General features: G+C 40.6%; 1 protein-coding gene and 1 non-coding gene across 3 annotated transcripts in view; both read right to left on the bottom strand.

Moving 5' to 3' along the window:
- Samd12 (sterile alpha motif domain containing 12) overlaps positions 1-17,907 on the bottom strand; it is a 454,418-nt gene that overhangs the window by 154,136 nt on the left and 282,375 nt on the right. The gene's annotated exons all lie outside the window — the stretch shown is intronic.
- Positions 7,105-7,236, bottom strand: LOC115029474 (small nucleolar RNA SNORA17). Its single transcript, XR_003835049.1, has one exon. It is a non-coding gene; the product is annotated as a small nucleolar RNA SNORA17 (small nucleolar RNA).

Below are 17,907 nucleotides of genomic sequence, written 5' to 3'. Positions count from 1 at the left end.
TTGCCATTCTCCCAAGGCTACCAATTAGCAAAAACTTTTTATGTCAATGTCAACCACAAAGACCACAACTTAAGAGTTCCAGGGAATTCAGGAAGTCACCTTGGGCATTACTGAAATGTGAGTTACCCAACAGACTGCAACATGGGCTAGAATAGTTTCTCAGGAAAAAAAAAAAGGATATACATACATACATGTCAAAAAAGAGGAGAATATACTTGGAAAAACATTTAGCACAAGGCTAGAGTGTACCTTCTTTGTATTCCAAAAATCTTTGCTCCAAACACAAATATTCAGAAAGATAAGTAATGAGGCCATATATCAAAATAAAAGGGATCTTATTAAAAGAACAACAACAACAACAACAACCAGGCAAGTAATTCCATTGCTGACTCAAAAACCTCATACAGCCTAGAAAGCAGAAAACCAGCCCTGAATTAAATGTATTACAACAGTGAGGCAAGACAACACTTCCTATGTCTGTGATCACCAAACTAAGAAGTGGGTGGGAGATATACAGACATGTACATGGTTAGGGGCAACACAGGATAATGATTATGTAATGGGTGTGCAACCAAAAATAAAATAGAAACCTGAAATTCCTCTTCATTCCTATGAGTGGGGATGAGCATGAAATCATTCATTAAAACTAGAAGTGACCATCGTCTCTTCGGGGCTGAGATTAACATGTGCTGTGGTGATTTAACATCTTTCATCGATTTGACTCATTTCCCGGAAGAGGATGCACAGCCGCCCTCCATTTTTGTATTCATAACACCAAAGTAGTCCTTCTGCTCTTCCCTGGTTTTCTCAGCATGATGGCTGCACAGGTAGGATGGTGCTTTGGTATGATGGCGTGTGTGTGTGTGTGTGTGTGTGTGTGTGTGTGTGTGTGTGCATGCATACATGCACATGCATGTACAGAGGTTGTAAAGTCTTCAAATATCTAGGTCCCCTGCCACAAGGTCTATCTCTGTAAGGCCATAAGAACTTACTGGTAATGTTTCAATATTTTAGCCCCTCGTACTTTTATCTATTCTTTATTCTCATAATTATTATCATCACAACATGACTCTTCAGCCACGGCAAACAAGTCAGTTCTTGAATCTTACTGCCATCCCTGGAATGCATTGCTGGTTGAGGCTCAGTTACAAAACTTCAGTTTCTCAGCTCTTAATCCTGCCCTTTATAAAGGAAGTCAGGGGTCTCTTGTAATTCCCTTGGAACACCCTCTATGCCTTTATATACCTCATGTGTTAGTGTGACTCTTTTGTATTCTGTCTCCAAGAAGGAGAACAGAGGCATTTTGTTCTAAGAGAGTATGTGGTATTTGCCTTCTAGTATTAGTTAGGGGCCTGAAAAGCAAAAGGAAACGTAACTACAAAGCATAGCCTCTCAGATAGTTACTGTATGGAGTGCTCCCCTGAGCTGATTAACATTCGCTTGGCCCCCTCTTTCTGTGCTAATCACTTGTTTCTTAGAGAGAGAGAGTATAAGAGGCAGTTTGTCCCCAGAGCTTCTGAGTTTCAGAGTCACTGTGTCTCTGAGTACAGTTGAAATTTTTGATGTGACAAGACAAATTGGCAAAGGTGCAATGGAAGTTGGCCATGCTCTCTCATTGAAGATCCATGGATCTTGTGTTTCTTTTCATCTGCACACAAGAATTCCCACAACTCCCTGTATAGGCAATGACACTAAACTCATACACCTTTATGTTTTGTGGTTCCCAAGAGTATCACTTCTGAAAGAGAGTGTACACACATAAATGCCTTGTGTTGACACTGAATATTCCCATGCTGAAAAATCATTTCACACATTATGTTTTAGAAGATGAACGATATTATAGGCCAAGAGGATGATTCTATTTTTTTAGGAAAGTTCAAAGAAGTGAATGTTGAAGAGAGTGGGGCTTGATTTATAATGAAGAAAGCACTTATCACCAGGACTTGAAGAGACACTAAAGTATCACCAGTTCTGTGTTTCATCTTTCCCCTGCCTTTTATCTGACTACTGGTGTTGCCTTGCATCATACTGTAGGTTTGAACCTAACAGCCCAGCCCATGTACCATGCCTATGAAGTTATGACGGGTGTGTGTTTATGGTATATGTTCAAATTGTAAGTGCTTGCTTTGCAAATCAATAACTCCCCCTTTCAGATGTAGCCCAGGCAACTAAGGAATGCTAAGAGTGAGAGAAATCATTTTCTCAGTGGAAGAGTACACCAACTGTTTATTCAACACCAAATGGGCATATGTACAAGAAACATTATGCAGACTGACCAGTTTATAGGTTATATAGCAGGTTATGATACACACACACACACACACACACACACCACATACACACAGCCATGAATTTAGAAGACAGCAAGGAGTATATCTGACAGTTTGAAGGGAGGGAAGGGAAGAAGAAATGATGTAATTATATCATAACCTCAAAAAATAAAGAGGTAGCCCAAACATTATATCTTCTCCAAGGCTCTGTCTATCCCATCATGTCACCCACAGAGAGAATCACAGCACAAACTGCCAGAACTTATGCCATATAACAACTGATCCTTCAAAATATCTCCCTTCATGTTTTATTCAACAAATAGTTGCTGAATATCAGCTCTGCATGTGAGTAATCTGAGGACACAGTCCGCATTTGTCATCCTTCACCTTAGACCTCAGTGCTAACCTCAGCAGAGGCTACACATCCTTTATGTTTTGGTTGCTTTAAAAAAAAAAAACAACCAAAAAAACGCAAGATAGCTCCCAGCTTTTTGATAGCCAGGAAGGACTAAACTTATTTATAGCAGAGTATGAGAACCTTGAGTAGCTTTTTCAGCTCACAGAGCCCTTTTCAAGTCCCCAAGTCTTTAAGGCATATTTCATAGCAAAGTCTTGGGTCAGAAGTGTCCTCACTATGGTAAAGGTACAGTCACTAATAACCAAGAGGCCTTTCATAGACATCGGCACAGCAAACAACTCTTGTCTCAAAGTGCCTTACTTTCTGTGCAAAGCTACTGGGGTACATCTGGTACCCACAAAACCAGGCTTCTGCTCCCTGTCATCTGTATGCAGGGATCTATGTAGGTCTCTGTCAACAACATGTCTCCCAGCTTCCTTAGTAATGACAAATGAAAGGAATCATCTTTCCTTATCATTCAGGGGATTGGCTACAAAGCTTTTTGGTCCTGTGCCCCAGTGATGTCAAATGGTATCTGGCATAAGCAGTAACTACTAACTCCCACAGTCTAGAGTGACACACTAAACGTTTTCTCCTTTTATCTTGCTATTCTGATGGCAAGCCAGCTTCCCTTTGAAGTGTCTGCCAATTTTCTTTTTCCAGTTACACCATGCTGTCTACTACCTCAGGAAATGACCACACTTTGGACTCTCTACCTACACACTAATGCTGAAGAACTCTTGTACTGCAATAGGTGGATGTCAGCTAACAGAGGAACAGAGAAATGACATCTTTCAAGGGTCTTTTCTGTTTTCTCTTTACTCCATGAAATAACCCCATGCCAGTAAGAAGCGTGTTGCTTATTCCAATACTCCAAAGCAGTTGGATAAGATTTAGCCAGAGCTGTAGATTACTAAATGTTCCATGGTCAGAGTGACAGCATAGATACTAGAACCAGCTCTGATCAGCTCTGAACTCATAACAAAAAACTCCCTTCTGGAAGGTAATTAAACATCAAGCCGGGTTATCAAAGAAAGCCAAACAGTCTCTTTTGCTCGAAGAGTTATAAGCAGGCATATCACTATTCTATGGATAGGTGGCAGTTGGTTTAACCTGAAGTCAGGAGCATAAAGCATATGACCCTTCTAATATTTTTGGGGGGGGTCTATGATATTATCATAGAATCTTTTTTTCCTGAACTGAAGGAGAAAGAAGGGCCCATGCTTCAAGGATTCTATCCATGCTAACTCCTGTTGAAATATTTGGCACTGCTGATTAGGGGAGAAGACTGTGGAACTAGGCAGATCTCTCTTGGAACCAGTAGTAATCTATGTCATGCAGCATCCCTGCTTCTGTGCACCTCTCTGTTGTATGTGCTTTGTATCCCAAGGCATTGATTGATGCAGATGTCTTGGAAACAGGCATGTCTCTTTTTAACTGTATTTATCTTTGCAGTCACTTCCAACTTTAATTCACTTAACACAGCACCTCTCGTAAGGACAAGAATTGAGGGCCATGAAATTCTAGAGTTTTTAAGTGTACTAAAATAAGATAGCCCATGACACAGGAATATATTTATAACAGCCAAGAGCAACGGCAGTTAACCCACAGGTCAAAGAAAGACAGCAAAACTTCAAAGGACAGAAAGGAAAATTAATAATCAAGTTATATTTTTGTTTAATGTTGTTCTTCTATTTTTTTTTGTTTGTTTTAAAGGCAGCATCTCATTCTAGCCCAGGATGGCCTCTGATTTGTTATAGTCCTCCTACTGTAGTCTGTCACATGCTGTGGATGTGAGACTTCATGCTGGTGTCTTTCATGTTGTTTCTCTGAAAGTGGATCTCTTTTTCCAGTATCAGAAGACAGTGCTCAAACTTGTAATGGATCACACTGACAGCTTTTGGCTAACTTTAAAAACTTTTGATATTTATAATTTTGTGTAACTACTGACATAATAAATTTGGTTCTTTTGGAGTCTAATGTTGACTGCCATGAACTACTCTTTGAAGGAGAAACTATGTTTTAATAAAGATTGTCTTTTCTTTTTTAGATGCTAATACTGATAAACTTTCAAGCTTCCAGCAGGAGAGAAATTTTGATGTTTTCCCAAGGAGTCTCTACGTGCAAGAACTCAGAGTATGGTGAACAAAGGCAGCAAACAGACTGCTGGTTAAGTATTCCATCAGATTCTACTTTTCAATCAGAGTGACTTCTACCCCCAGAGCTCAATCTATTTGAGCTGTAGCAGAGTCCACTACTTGACCAGGCAAGAGTAGCACCCTTGTGCAACAATGCTCAGACACAGTTCCCTTGCTGTATTCAACACAGAAAGAAATCTTTCCCACAGGATTTTAGTCAACACTGCATGTTGATTCATATAAAAATATTGACATGGATATATACTTTTGTTAGAATAAAGGTGACATGGATATATACTTTTGTTAGAATAATGGAAAGACCCAGAAGCCATTCACCTATGAGATTAAACAAAGGTATCATTATCCCTTTGTCTAACTTAAAAGTTCTGAAGTATAAAGAACGGGGGCAAAGATGTACAAATTTGAAACCTGCTTTTATTTTTGTATTGGTTCTTTGTGAATTTCATGGCATGCACCCAATCACACTCTCCTCTCCCTCCCCTTGTACCCAACCTGCACCCATGCAACTCCCCCAGAACAGAAAAAAAAAAAACTTGTGGAAGCTGTAGTGTGTCCTAGTGTGTCCCACTATATACCTTCACACTTAATCCATACTTCTTTTCATGCAAATGTTCATTGCAATGAGTCATTGGTCTGGTTGAGACCTCTGGCTTCCACTACATAACAGTACTGGAACCTCATGGGGTCTCATCTCAGATATCTTATGTCATGGAGACCCTGTTGCTTTGAATCTGTAGGACCAGCCCCATTACATGCTCCAGCAGTTCATCTATGATTTTGGGGTAGATGTTTGGTTGGGTCAAATCAAATACCCACATCTGGTCCTGAGAGGCATCTAAGCTGGTCACCACACCAGCTTTCCTGCACACACACCATCAGAACCAGCTCTCCTGCCCTGCTCTGGCTGGCCCATCCACTGATGCAGTCAGAAAGGGGCAGAGCCAGCTCTCCCACTCTCATGCCCTCAGGGCTGGCTCATCCACAAGCCCTAGCAACCCTGATAGGTTCTACCCTGATGCCCAGTTGAAGTGCAGGACTCATTCTCCCCAGTGCTGAAGCAAGTGAAGGACATGGCCAGTTCTCCCACTCACATCACCCCAGGGCCAGGTCTCTCTCCTGCCACAGCTGGGAAGGAAATGGGATATCGCTCCATTGTCTGCAACACCACATAGCAGACAAGAAGCAGGAATAGCTCTCTCATGCTCACACATTTGTGGTCAGCTCATCAGTAACCCCCACATCCAGGGCAAGCTCTATCATGCTGCCCAAGTGAGGTGCAGATTCCCCTCTTCCAAGTGTTGCAGCAGGTGAGGGGCAGGGCCAGCTCTCCTGCTCTGATGACCTTGGGTCCAGCTTTCCTGCCTGCCATAAGTGGCAGGGGTGGGACAGAGAGGGGGTAGGCATTCTCCTTTGTCCATGTCACTGCATGGGACCTAAATATCACGGATGGCTCTCCCATGTGCATAATTTCAGGCCATCTTACCTAAAACTCCTGCAGTGAGTGCCAGCTCTATGGTGCTTTTTGGATGATTTGCAGAGCATTCTCCTAATTACTACAGTTAGCTAGGAGCAGGGTCAGCTCTCCTACTCTCAGGACTCCAGGGCAAGCTCTCCCTTGATGCCCAGGTGAAGGGTGGAGCCAGTTCTGCACAGCACTCAGATAGCAACATTTCCTCAGCGGCAGCCCACCCCAGTGATGTCTGCTTGGCCTTGGGTGGTACAGAACCCTGGTGCTGCTACATGTCCATGGCCTCAGAAGTGGCCTCCTGTGGCAGCACAGGCCAGGAACCCACCATGGTCCCAGGTGACATCATTGAGTACTTACATCAGGCTGATCCTCACTACCCTCGAGTTCTGCCTCACTTCATTGTGCCTACATGGCTCTCTTTCTCTTTCTCTTTCATTTCTCCGTCATGGACTTGCTCCTCTTACTGGCACCCAGGACCTCTGAGTGTCTGGGGTCATCTCAGGAGTGGTCTCAGGAACACTATGCCCCAATTGTTCATCATGGTACTGGGCAGGGTTATTGCAGGCATGGTCTCTCCCTTCCCCCACCCCAGGCCAGTGTGGAACAGGACAGATGGTCATCTCAGGCTAGTTCCTTCATCAGACCTCATGGTCCTGGACTGGCAGTTACCTTGGGCTTATTCTACAGCTGGGCTGTCCATGTGGCCCCATGCAGGGGTCTTAGGCTGGGTCCCCACCCTTGGAGCCGGTCCGGGTCTGGGTGTCAATGCAGGACTGGTGATAGTCTCAGGCTAGATTCTGTTTCTCAGTTAGCATTTGGCTACTAATCATTCAGATGTCCACAGGTCAGAACACTGAGCTTAGACATAGCCTCCCTCTTCTCTGACACCTACTGACACACATGTCACACAGCAGCCATGCCTGCAAGGTCTCTCAGGGCAGGGAAATATATTTGTTAAAGAAAAAGAGCTACTTCTTTTAAGAACATGGATGAAGATGGTTGCTTAAAAAATCCGGGTTTTCTACACTTTGCTCTTGTTCAATTAATTATTTTAGCTATACATATTTATGGACTATTTTGTAATAATTCAACATATGTTTACAGTTTCTAATAAAGAAATCCAGGTAGGAAACATTTCCAACTCCTTAAATATTTGAAAAAGAAAAATCTGACAGACATGTACGTGCACATATTCATGGAATATGCTATAATCTTTAATTCATGTGAGTGAAAGATCCTGATTAAACCAAGGTTATTAGCATTTCTATTTCCTAATCATGGTATATCTGAGCTCCTTTCTTATGGATCTCCGTACACGATAGAGTGGGTGTCTCTGAATTATAGTCACTGCATTGAGCTGTAGAATACCAGCTTACCAGATTAATCTGCTCTTGCTCCTAAGTCAGCTTGGCTGCCCATTATCAAGCATTTCTTTATCAAGTATCTCCGCTTCATGCCTAGCTCTCAGGGGTCACAATTATACATTCAGGTTGATTTAAATTATCTCACCTCTCTTTTTACAAACCTAAGCAACGGCCCAGTGTCTATCTCAAACCTTTTCCGCAGCTTGGGGAGCTGTGCTCACACAGTGGCCCCACTCGGCTGTTTCCGTAGCCAGGGCAGGCACAGTTTGATGGAATGGCGTGCCACTGGTTTTGCTCTTGCTTTTTCTGATAGGTCCCTGAGGGTGATTCCGAGTCATTGGACTCGGGTCCTTGCAGCCCTGGTGGGGGACATTTCTCCCTATTGCCTTCCCAGATAGTCCCCATAGAGAGGCCATCTCTGCAGGATAAATGGAAAGCCCCCACTCCCTTTCTAGGCTTCTCCGAGGTACATTTTCACATATCTTATTTCATTTGGGTGTTGGTATGAATAGCAGCTAGACATAGATGAAATGGTGTTTCCCAATAAAAGAATGAACTAGCCAGGAGGCATGACCAGTATTTAATTTGCTGCTTGTGTTCAATAGACTGTGAGCTCCTCAAGGGTAGGGATCATATCTCATTTGTCTTTGTAACTGCAGTGACTAACACATACTCATTTGTTCATTCATTAATTCAACAAATATTTACCGAGGGCTGGAGGAGACAAGAAAAGTACAGGGTGCAGCAAAGACTTAGATATTTCATTTGTCCCATGGGCAGGAGCACCACGGAATAGGTTTCTAATACATTGGAAGAAACATGAATACACACTTATAAATACATAGTACAAAAGCTGAGTTCGCATACTCATAAAGCCATCAATGGCAAAGGTGAATAGGACCTGCTTCTATAGATAAGGAAACCAGTTCTCACAGCTGAGCAGTCCAGGGCCTGGCGCTCTCTTGATCCTAAGCAAGGTGGCCTATTGAAGATAATGCACTCGCTGGAGAAGCTGCCCTTGCTTTCACTTATGTCTCGGGCCCTCATTACTTATTCTTAATCACATGCAGGTATCTCTCAACGATCACAGGGGACTGGTTTTCAGGACTCCTCATGGATACCAAAATCCACAGATGTCAAAGTATCTCATTAAAAATTGGTATACTATTTGCATATAAGCTGCATACATCTGTCCATGTCTTTAAAACTATCTTTAGTTTTCTCATAATACCCAGTGTATGTAGATATTATGCAAATCGTGGTTGTTCGGTTCTGTTTAGGAATACAGAAAAAAGTCTGTACATGTTTAGCAAATGTACAGTGGTTTTTCTGAATACTTTCAATTGGCAGTTAGTTAAATTTATAGATGCTGTGCAGTGGTAGCTATGTGACTTTAGCTAGATAGTTATTTACATATTTAATATTTAATTACCAAAGAATTATATAATTCAATGGTCTCTATATAGCTGCTTTTATAGAACCATGGAAACAAACTTCATTAGGAGTAAACAAAACTGGGCCTAAAATAAGTTTCAGAAGAGAGGAATCTAGAAACAGTCTCTTGTTGCAGTTCTTGAGTCTATATTCATAGCTCAAAGCATTTATTTAGCTTTGCTTATGCACTTATGGGTTAGGTATTTGGTGAAGGGCTAGGTTGGATGGTTCATCTGAAGATCTACTTCATTTATGTGTCTGGAGGTTAGTGCTCCTTGACTTTTCTGTCTTTCCTCACATGGTGCCTCTCTCTAGGACCTTATAGCAATATAATAATCTCAAACTCACTGCAAATGTTCAAAAGAGTTAGAAGCTTAGCATTTGTGTTATTTCTGGGCTTAGTCCCAGACACTAGATCACTTATCACACCCATCATATATTACAAATTATATCAGTCAGTAAGCATTCCCAGATGCTAGGAGGTTTTCAGACCCTACCTCTCAATGGGAGGAATATTAGAAAATTGGCATTCAACTATGATGTGCTGTAGTCAATTAAGACAAGCAGCTTACATATACCAACTTCTGCACTATGATTCATGTGATAACAGTTATGTTATCATACTGTGCCATAAATTGGGTGGCTTATGTAGTAAACATCATTTTCTTGTATTTTAGAAGTTCAAAGTCCAAGATTGGGGTTTCCATCTGGGTTCTGGTTAGGACTCTCTTTGGAACTACAGGCAATACTGTAGAACACAGTAGAAAGAGTACAAAGAACCTCTTTGGGTCCCTGCTACATGGCATTAATCTTATTTATCCTGAGAATTAGGGCCAGTCTCAGGGTGTTATTAATGATATCAATTAGTGAAGATACTGACATACAGCATATAAATAGTGCAACTCTGAAAATATTTAAACTTTAAGACAAAGAGTAGAAATTCATAATTTCAAAAGTTAAAATCTTCTAAACTTTATACCTTGGCAACTAATACAGGACAATTGTGTGCTGGTATCTAATTTATCCTGGAAGCACAAACCCAAACTCCTACAAAAGTGCTGGAAGAAAATACTTATGTATATTTGAGAATATTTTGCCCTTCACTGAAAATGAAGATCTAAAGAGTGTTTCATCATGTTTGACAAGAAACTTTTATTGATAATATACCAACAGTACACAAGGAGGCTTCTGCCGTAACACTATCATGACCGACAAGGGGAAAACAATGTCTCTTATTTTAAAAATTTCTTTCTCCCATGCATATTCTGGTCAAATCACAGCTAGATGAGAAATGTAATGGTTTTCATTTCCTGTTGAATTTGACAGAGACCTAGGAATATAAGATGATGATGGACACATAGACTTAACACCTCAGTGGAAAGAAAAGCCCAGGCCATAAACTAAATAAGAAATCATGGATATGAATATCCTCAAACCTACAGTAGTAGTTGTTCTCAAACTCAAGAGACAGAACTACTTCTCAACTCAGGAGAACTAAGAAATAGTTTAAAACTCTATAATTTGGGTTGATATGATAGATAAGTTTAAAGTAGGTGGTTCATGAAATAGTGTTCATACTCTACTACATGGGAAGTATTTGTTTGGGTCAACATTCTATAGATCCATGTTACAGGCTTGTTCTCTTAGAATGTGGTTGACCCTTTGGGAGGTAGGGAATAGGTAAATATATAATGGGTTGGGCTCTTGGTCACTGGCAGTATGCACCCAGAGGGGATCCTGGCTCAATTCTCTTTCTGTGCTTTTTGGCTTGTGATATGACCAGTTGTTTTGATGTACTGATCCGATGATGCCGTCATCATTACAGAATAGCCATTGGCTCATCTGATCTTTGATTTGAACCTCTCATGTAAGCTTAATAGCCCATTTCTTTTTATAGATTAGCTACTTCAGGTATTTTATCATGATTAGCCCAAAGCAGGACAATAAAAACATGCTTTTCAGAAAGAGAGTCAAATTGAGCACAGACAGTGAGTACGCTGCCTGCCTTTCTAAACAAGTATTGATTAGGGTTATAATAGAATCAAGAGAAGTCCGTGTATGGTAGACTCCATTTCCCTGACTTAGCATGGAAAGGTGCTAAGTGCAGAAATGAACTTTCTACTCCCAATACTGCATGAAGTAGCTAAGTGAGGTTATACACACACTCATTTTCTCTGTTAAAATCTGTTTACTCTTCTGTATGATAAGGAGGGTTGACTTGAGACTCAACAAGGGCTAGAGAAATTCCTTGCATCTTGTGTCAGAGTCAGACACACTCATTACTCAGAGCATAAAATTTCCCACTAAATCATGGTCTCACAATCTTCAGCAACTTAGCTACTTACAACAGAAGGTAGTCAGCAAATGGATCACTTGCTGGCCACTTTTCTCGCTGCCTATGCAGTTGTATTATGAAAATGGTTATAAAATGTACTTCTGGAGAAGGGGAAAGAGTTTCAGGGCAGGAGGTGTCCAGAAATAGCAACATGGACTCAAAAGGGTAAGAGTGTCAAACTGTCTCTAGCCAGTCCCAGGCGTGTCCTGGTTACCATGGTGATAGACACCATGTGTAATTGCCTCTAGGGGATTTGGCAGGAGGAACAGGACTGGGATTAGAATGAGCAATATTGTGGGTGTGCACCTGCATGAACTCTGGAAGGCCTCTTTAAATTTTATGATAAGCACTTCTACTGATTCATCTAAGACCCAGCCTTAAAAAGTATTAGGACAATGGAACAGCCAAGACTGCTGTGAATGTATTTCTTCACTGGAGACTCCTTGGCTGTCTAAGTGTGGTTTGTGTAGGAGCGGAAATGTGGACAGAATAAGCTAGTCTTTGACTTACTAAGGAACATTTGCTATAAAGGACAACAGCTCTAGATCTTCTTTGATTAGTTATGCAACTTTGGTCAACTTGAGGTCTCTGCTTTTTAATCTGTAAGTAGGAATAAGAAACTCTTTGAGGGATGTTGTAAAGTTGGGAACGTACATGTATCTGCCACCTGACACACAGGACAGTAAGTGGCCATGACAAGGAAATTCCTTCTTTCTGAACACTATTTTCTATCTATGACTGCTAGGAAATGAAGGAAACATTGAACATAAACATTAAAGCCCCAAATGGGTGTGAAAATCCATGTCCCTGTGCAGAGGAAGCCTGGCGAGTCTTTACTGCATTGTTGACTTTGTGACTCACAGATCCATTATTCCATCTCATCCCATCCTGCTTAGCTTGGACATTATGGGAGAAGGCTGAAAGTACATTACTGGGATCTCCCAGTGTTGCCAAAGTTCCTGGAAAATGGAATCATAAACACTGGATGACTTAGGTGAGAACTATGGCTACTATTTACTGGTGTGACTAGGCTATGCATGGCCTAGTGTTGGGTATTTTATTAGCACTGTCAGAGGCAGTCTTAACCCCAAGAGAGTTAGTTGTTACTAGTCTCACCTTATAGGTGAGGCCAAGGTTACTAGACTGTAGAAAGGGAAAACATTTTGGACTTTTATGTGACTTGTTAATCTTTATTTACTGCAGGTCACTCAGCACTTTTCCTCTCCTCAGGGAATTTCATAAGAACAAATGAATAATCAGTTTACTAATATGAGATCCAAAATAACATAACATCATGTTTCACAGTCAAATATGACAGTAAAGTCTTTGGGACTACCTACCGGCTTTGTTTTGTTCTTTCTTGTATCACTGTTGTTAAGGACAATGACTGAGCTTTAGTATTTCATTCATTATGTGTTAGGTATATAATTAAATCAAGTGTTAAGTTTCCAGGCATATCCACAGAGATATTTGGTGAAAATCCAAAGATCAGGAACATGTCAAGGATATGATGGAACAGAAGCTAGAACAAAACCTGGGTTTAAATGGAAAGGTCAAAGAAAACAAAGTAGAAGTAGTAGAAGAAGAAGAAGAAGAAGAAGAAGAAGAAGAAGAAGAAGAAGAAGAAGAAGAAGAAGAAGAACCAAACAACCATAGGAGGCAAGAGGCAGCCTGTGCATCAGTAATGAGACACCGAAGATTATCTGCCCAACCAGTTAGCTAGGCAAGGTGTCAAAGCGTGTGGTTCAAGACCCATTATCAGGAAATTGGTAAACAGGGGTCCTAAAAACTAGGTAAATGGAAAACAGAGTTGGCTGGTCTAGACATTCAATAAGGAGTCAAAAGAAGAAACCTAGCTCACAGGAGGCAAAACATTTCAGCAAGGGTAGAGGATATGCAAGTAAAACTCTTGGCATTAGAGAACTACAAAAAAGGAAGACAAGTCCACCAAGAAAAATGTGGATGGGAAGTACCAAGAAAGGTGCTTGGAGCAGCACATGCTGGGACTAATTACCATCTCTGCTTGTTTTTTTCATGCACCACAGCAGTCTATTTACTCTCAGGAGGCCCTGATACAGCTGTATATGCTATCAAATGAACTCAAGGAAATCCTACTTACTGAAGCAGTTATGAGACTCAAAGAGGCATGTAGTCTCTTCAGTGAAATTTCCTGATTATATATACACGAATGGGTTACAAATATATTATTTTAATACATTTTATACAATTAATTATGTATATATAAAATTAGGTGCTTTCAATTTGGAATAAAGAGTTAAGTCTAAGGATGGAAGGATGTAAAGATTCTTATACTTTGAGGATGTTAGTTCTGTCTTTCTCCTTTCCATCCCACTGTTCCTACAGGACAATAAAGTTACTACAGTTGGTTTTGGTTGCTAGTAAATGAACTAACATCTTTGACAAAATGATCAGAGCAGCGGTGTACAGTGGCGTCTGATTCTACCCAAAGGACCAAACAGAGGTAAACATTGTTTCACACAGTAAAATAGTATAAAATCTCAAAGTTGCATGAGATTCTCAAAGGCACTGGTGAGGAGGACTTCTTGGATGTGACAAGCCCCTGAGGAACACCCAAAGACTTGATAATTTCCGAGGTTGATTCACAGGTTTCTGCAAAGTTTTAAACTCATAGATAAGACTTATTCCAACAAGACAAAACAAAATCAAATCAGAAAGTAGAAAAACACATGGTGTGGCATCTGGACTAGATGAGGCGCCAGTCTTCAAGAGTCTTTTGCCAGGAGAATCAAGCAGAATGATTCCAATAGTGATTTGTGATAATGCAAAAGAAATGTCTTCTAGACATGTTCATTAGAAACCGAATAGCCAAAGACTGTGTTTGGGGCTAGTCTTACTGTCTACTTGGGATGATCCAACATTCAGCCTCCTGGAAGGAAAGCAGGAATTTAGCATGGGAGACATTTCGTGTCTAAGCTGTTTTAGCATCATGAGCACTTGGCTAGAGAGTCATGGGACCTCTCCTGCAACCCAAGTTCCCAGATACCAGAGAGGACTAGCCTGGCAAACCAATCAACCAACCAAGCACCACCCACCCACCCATCCAACCAACCAATCATCCAATCAACCAACCAAAAACAGTCTATGGAAGTATCCTAGTCTGTACTGGTAGCTTTTCTTGCTTGGTATTCTAATAGAAAATAGTGGGGGATAGGTGAGAAAACCCTGGATGGTATTTCCACTTTTAAGGGCATTAATATACAATAGAATACTGAAGGCTTGGAGAAATTCAGGAGCATAACAGACTATTAGTTTTCAATCAATCAATATTTTACCAACCTCTTTTCCCATGGTCATTTAGTTAAAAAAAAAAAAAAAAAAAAAACAACAACCGAAAACAAAACAAAACAAAAAAAACAAAACAACACCTTACTGCAGTCTTTGACAAATCCCAGGCATGATATGCACTTCTATTACTTCTATGTCCTTAGCCTTTGCCTTTCATTAAACATGCTAATAATAACAGCCAGAACATTTAGGTAGCTCTCCCTGTGTGTAAAGGGTTTTTTATATAACTCATTGACTCAAACAAAAGGTTGGTGTGGGCAACTTGTAAGTAAGGCTAAGCAGCAGAGCAAGGAAGTCAAGAGAGCAGGTCCTGTCTTTGCATGGCTGACTTCCTCCTTTTCTGCCTCTGCCAGTCAGCAGATATATGACAAGATTTTTTTTAACTCTGATGTGCCTCCGTTTCTCTACCTGTAAAAAAATAAGAACAGTATGCATAGTACTGGTTACAAATATACTTAGTCATTTTTAAAAAGTGAATAGAAAGGACTAGGGAGATGGCTCAGTGGATAAAGCCCTTGAGATTAAAATATGATAGTGGTGATTGGATCCCTAGCACCTACATCAACCCAGGTGTTTGTGCTAGCCTTCTCCCCATGGGAGAAGAAGAGCCTGACCATCCCTTAAACAATCTGGCTAGATAAGCCTAGCTGAATCAGTGAGCTCTGGGCTAGGTAAGAGATAGTGCCTCAAAAAATGATTGACATCTTCCTCTGGCCTTCACACACACACACACACACACACACACACACACACACACACACACATACACACACACACAGTGAATCAAATTCTTTTTAGCTTAAGTCAAGTGTACATGATGCATTATTCCATGCCATCAATCACGGGAAAGTATACAAAACAAGCCATTATGACTTCAGAGACTATGGATGGGCTGGTCAGAGGAGGGTGGCCCTGAGGAATGCCAGATAGAATTGGCAGCAAGTCTAAGGAAGATCGGGCACCCAAAGCCAGTAAAAACCAGGGACCAACTCCAGGATGTAAACAGGCTGTCACAGGCCAAGAGGCACCATTAATTTCCTGGGCATCTAGGCCTGAGGCCAAGAACAGAAGTGATCTGCTTTAGACTGTAAACAGAGCAAGACTCTAAACAGCCTTCATTCAGTTAAACCTGGAAATTTTATCCATATGCTTGAAGAAAGGCACCTCACAAGAAAATCCCCTATGAATCAAGTCGCACACAGATTTACATGGTAGAGAAAAGAACAAGGAAAGATGCCAAATTGAAAAACGACAAGCTGCCACCAGGAAAAAGTCAATTTTTAATATGCATTGGTACTTTGGCTTTATACCTTCTCAGGCTAAATCTAGCTGAAGAATATGCTAGAAAACTGAACAATTCTTCATTAAGATATATGAAGAGCCAGCAGTGTCATCTTGGAAGAGAAGGACAATGGTCTGTTTTGTAGTGTGTGCTATTGGGGAGTGTGTGAAAATCAGGAGAGAGGCTTTGGGGCACAGGGCATGATAAAAGCTGCTGGAATAAAGCGTTTCAAAAGGGCTTGGCAGAGAACATAGTTTGCTGTCTCTTGATACAACCCTAGAATTTTCATGGATTTAACCATTGTTAGGTATTTCCTTACAACCATTTTCCTAGGTTCCATTTGTCTTGTGGAATTAGAATCTAGAACATTCCACATATTGTCATAATGCTTGCCTTTGCATTTGTAGTTAATAGTGCACCAAAAGTATTGTGCACAACACACACTTAGCAACTGTGATAGTAGGAGAAGGGCCTTTCTTCAGAATTCTTCTTTAAGTGGCCAATGCTTGTTCCATATCTAGCAGCATTGGATATGTAAGTACCTATCCTGTGTCCTTTACATATATAGCATTTTGTAGCAATAGCCCTTACTGTTGAAGGGCCCTTGGGTTTTTTTTTTTCCTGAGTATGCTTTCAGGACTTCAACATATATCAACTTTTCCACCATAGAGTCACTATAAGGTAGTGACTATTTGTTCTGTATTTTCCAGGCATGTGGAAAGGAAACTTCCCAAGGTTGCTCAGTGAGGAAACTTTCTGGATAGCATTTGAAATTTGAAATGTATATAAAGAAAATATCTAATAAAAAAAGAAAAGGAAAAAAAAGAGGCAACTGAGTCTCAGGATAAATTAGAACTGTGAACTGGAAAATCAGAAAGATCTTCTGATCTTTCAGTTGAAAGAGCCTCTTCTCCAGCTGTTTTATTTATGATATCTACCATGTGATACTGTGGCTGTCATACCTTACCCTTTCACCTGTATATGACATTGCTAACGTGTGTAGGGGAATGCTCCTTTTTCTATCCTTCAGAGATCCAACAGAACAGGCTGAGGAAGCCAAGCCAGACAACACAGCTCAAATACCACATTAGTGAAGACAAAGGTTATGTGGCTAGAGAGAACTAAAGTTATGGTCTTCTTTATCTAATACATTTCTTACTGTGTGACTTTGACTATTTTATTTCAGACTCTTGGATCTCTCATTTCTTGTCTATTAAAAGGGAATTACAGAAGAAGCCACTTCACAATATATGATGTGAAAAGAAAACGATTTAAAAGTCTGAAGTGCATATATTCAAGTGCCTACCACAGAGCCTAATTAAGATCAAGGTGCACTTAAAGACTGGTTTGACAACCATAACAGCAGGATTTACTTCACCTACTTGACAAATGTATACAATGTGCACAAACACATATTTCTTTATTTGAGGATTCAATATGGTAAGCCCTAGCCAGAAATGCTAATCATTATTTTGGCTACTTCAAAACAGATCTTCTCGGATGTCAGTCTCATTAAATATGAGAAGGTTGGTGTTTGGCCACTGGAGGTAGATGACTAGCAGGAGTGGTACTCAAATTAGTTGTATTGACATCAATGTGAATTCCAGTATTCTGGAATTGGGATAGGAATGGCCAGGACATATTTGGAAGTAGAAAATTAGGAAACTAAAAGAACACAGGAAAGGGTTCTTTTGGGTCTAGCTATACCTATGAAATGTTGAAGAGAGTGGAAACTATTAGCTTCTCTGTGAATGAAAGGAGAAGCAAGAAATCAAGTTGGAAGAATTAAGGCAGAAAGCTCTTGCCTACCAGAAATGAGGGGTCGGGTATAATTCCTAGTACTGAAAAAACAAATAAATGTTAAACAAACA

The sequence above is a fragment of the Mus caroli genome, unplaced genomic scaffold, assembly GCF_978045245.1.
Source record: "Mus caroli unplaced genomic scaffold, Mus_caroli_1 scaffold_16, whole genome shotgun sequence".
NCBI lineage: Eukaryota > Metazoa > Chordata > Mammalia > Rodentia > Muridae > Mus > Mus caroli.
Note: the sequence above shows the minus strand (reverse complement) of the source record. Positions and strands in the feature narration are given on the sequence as shown.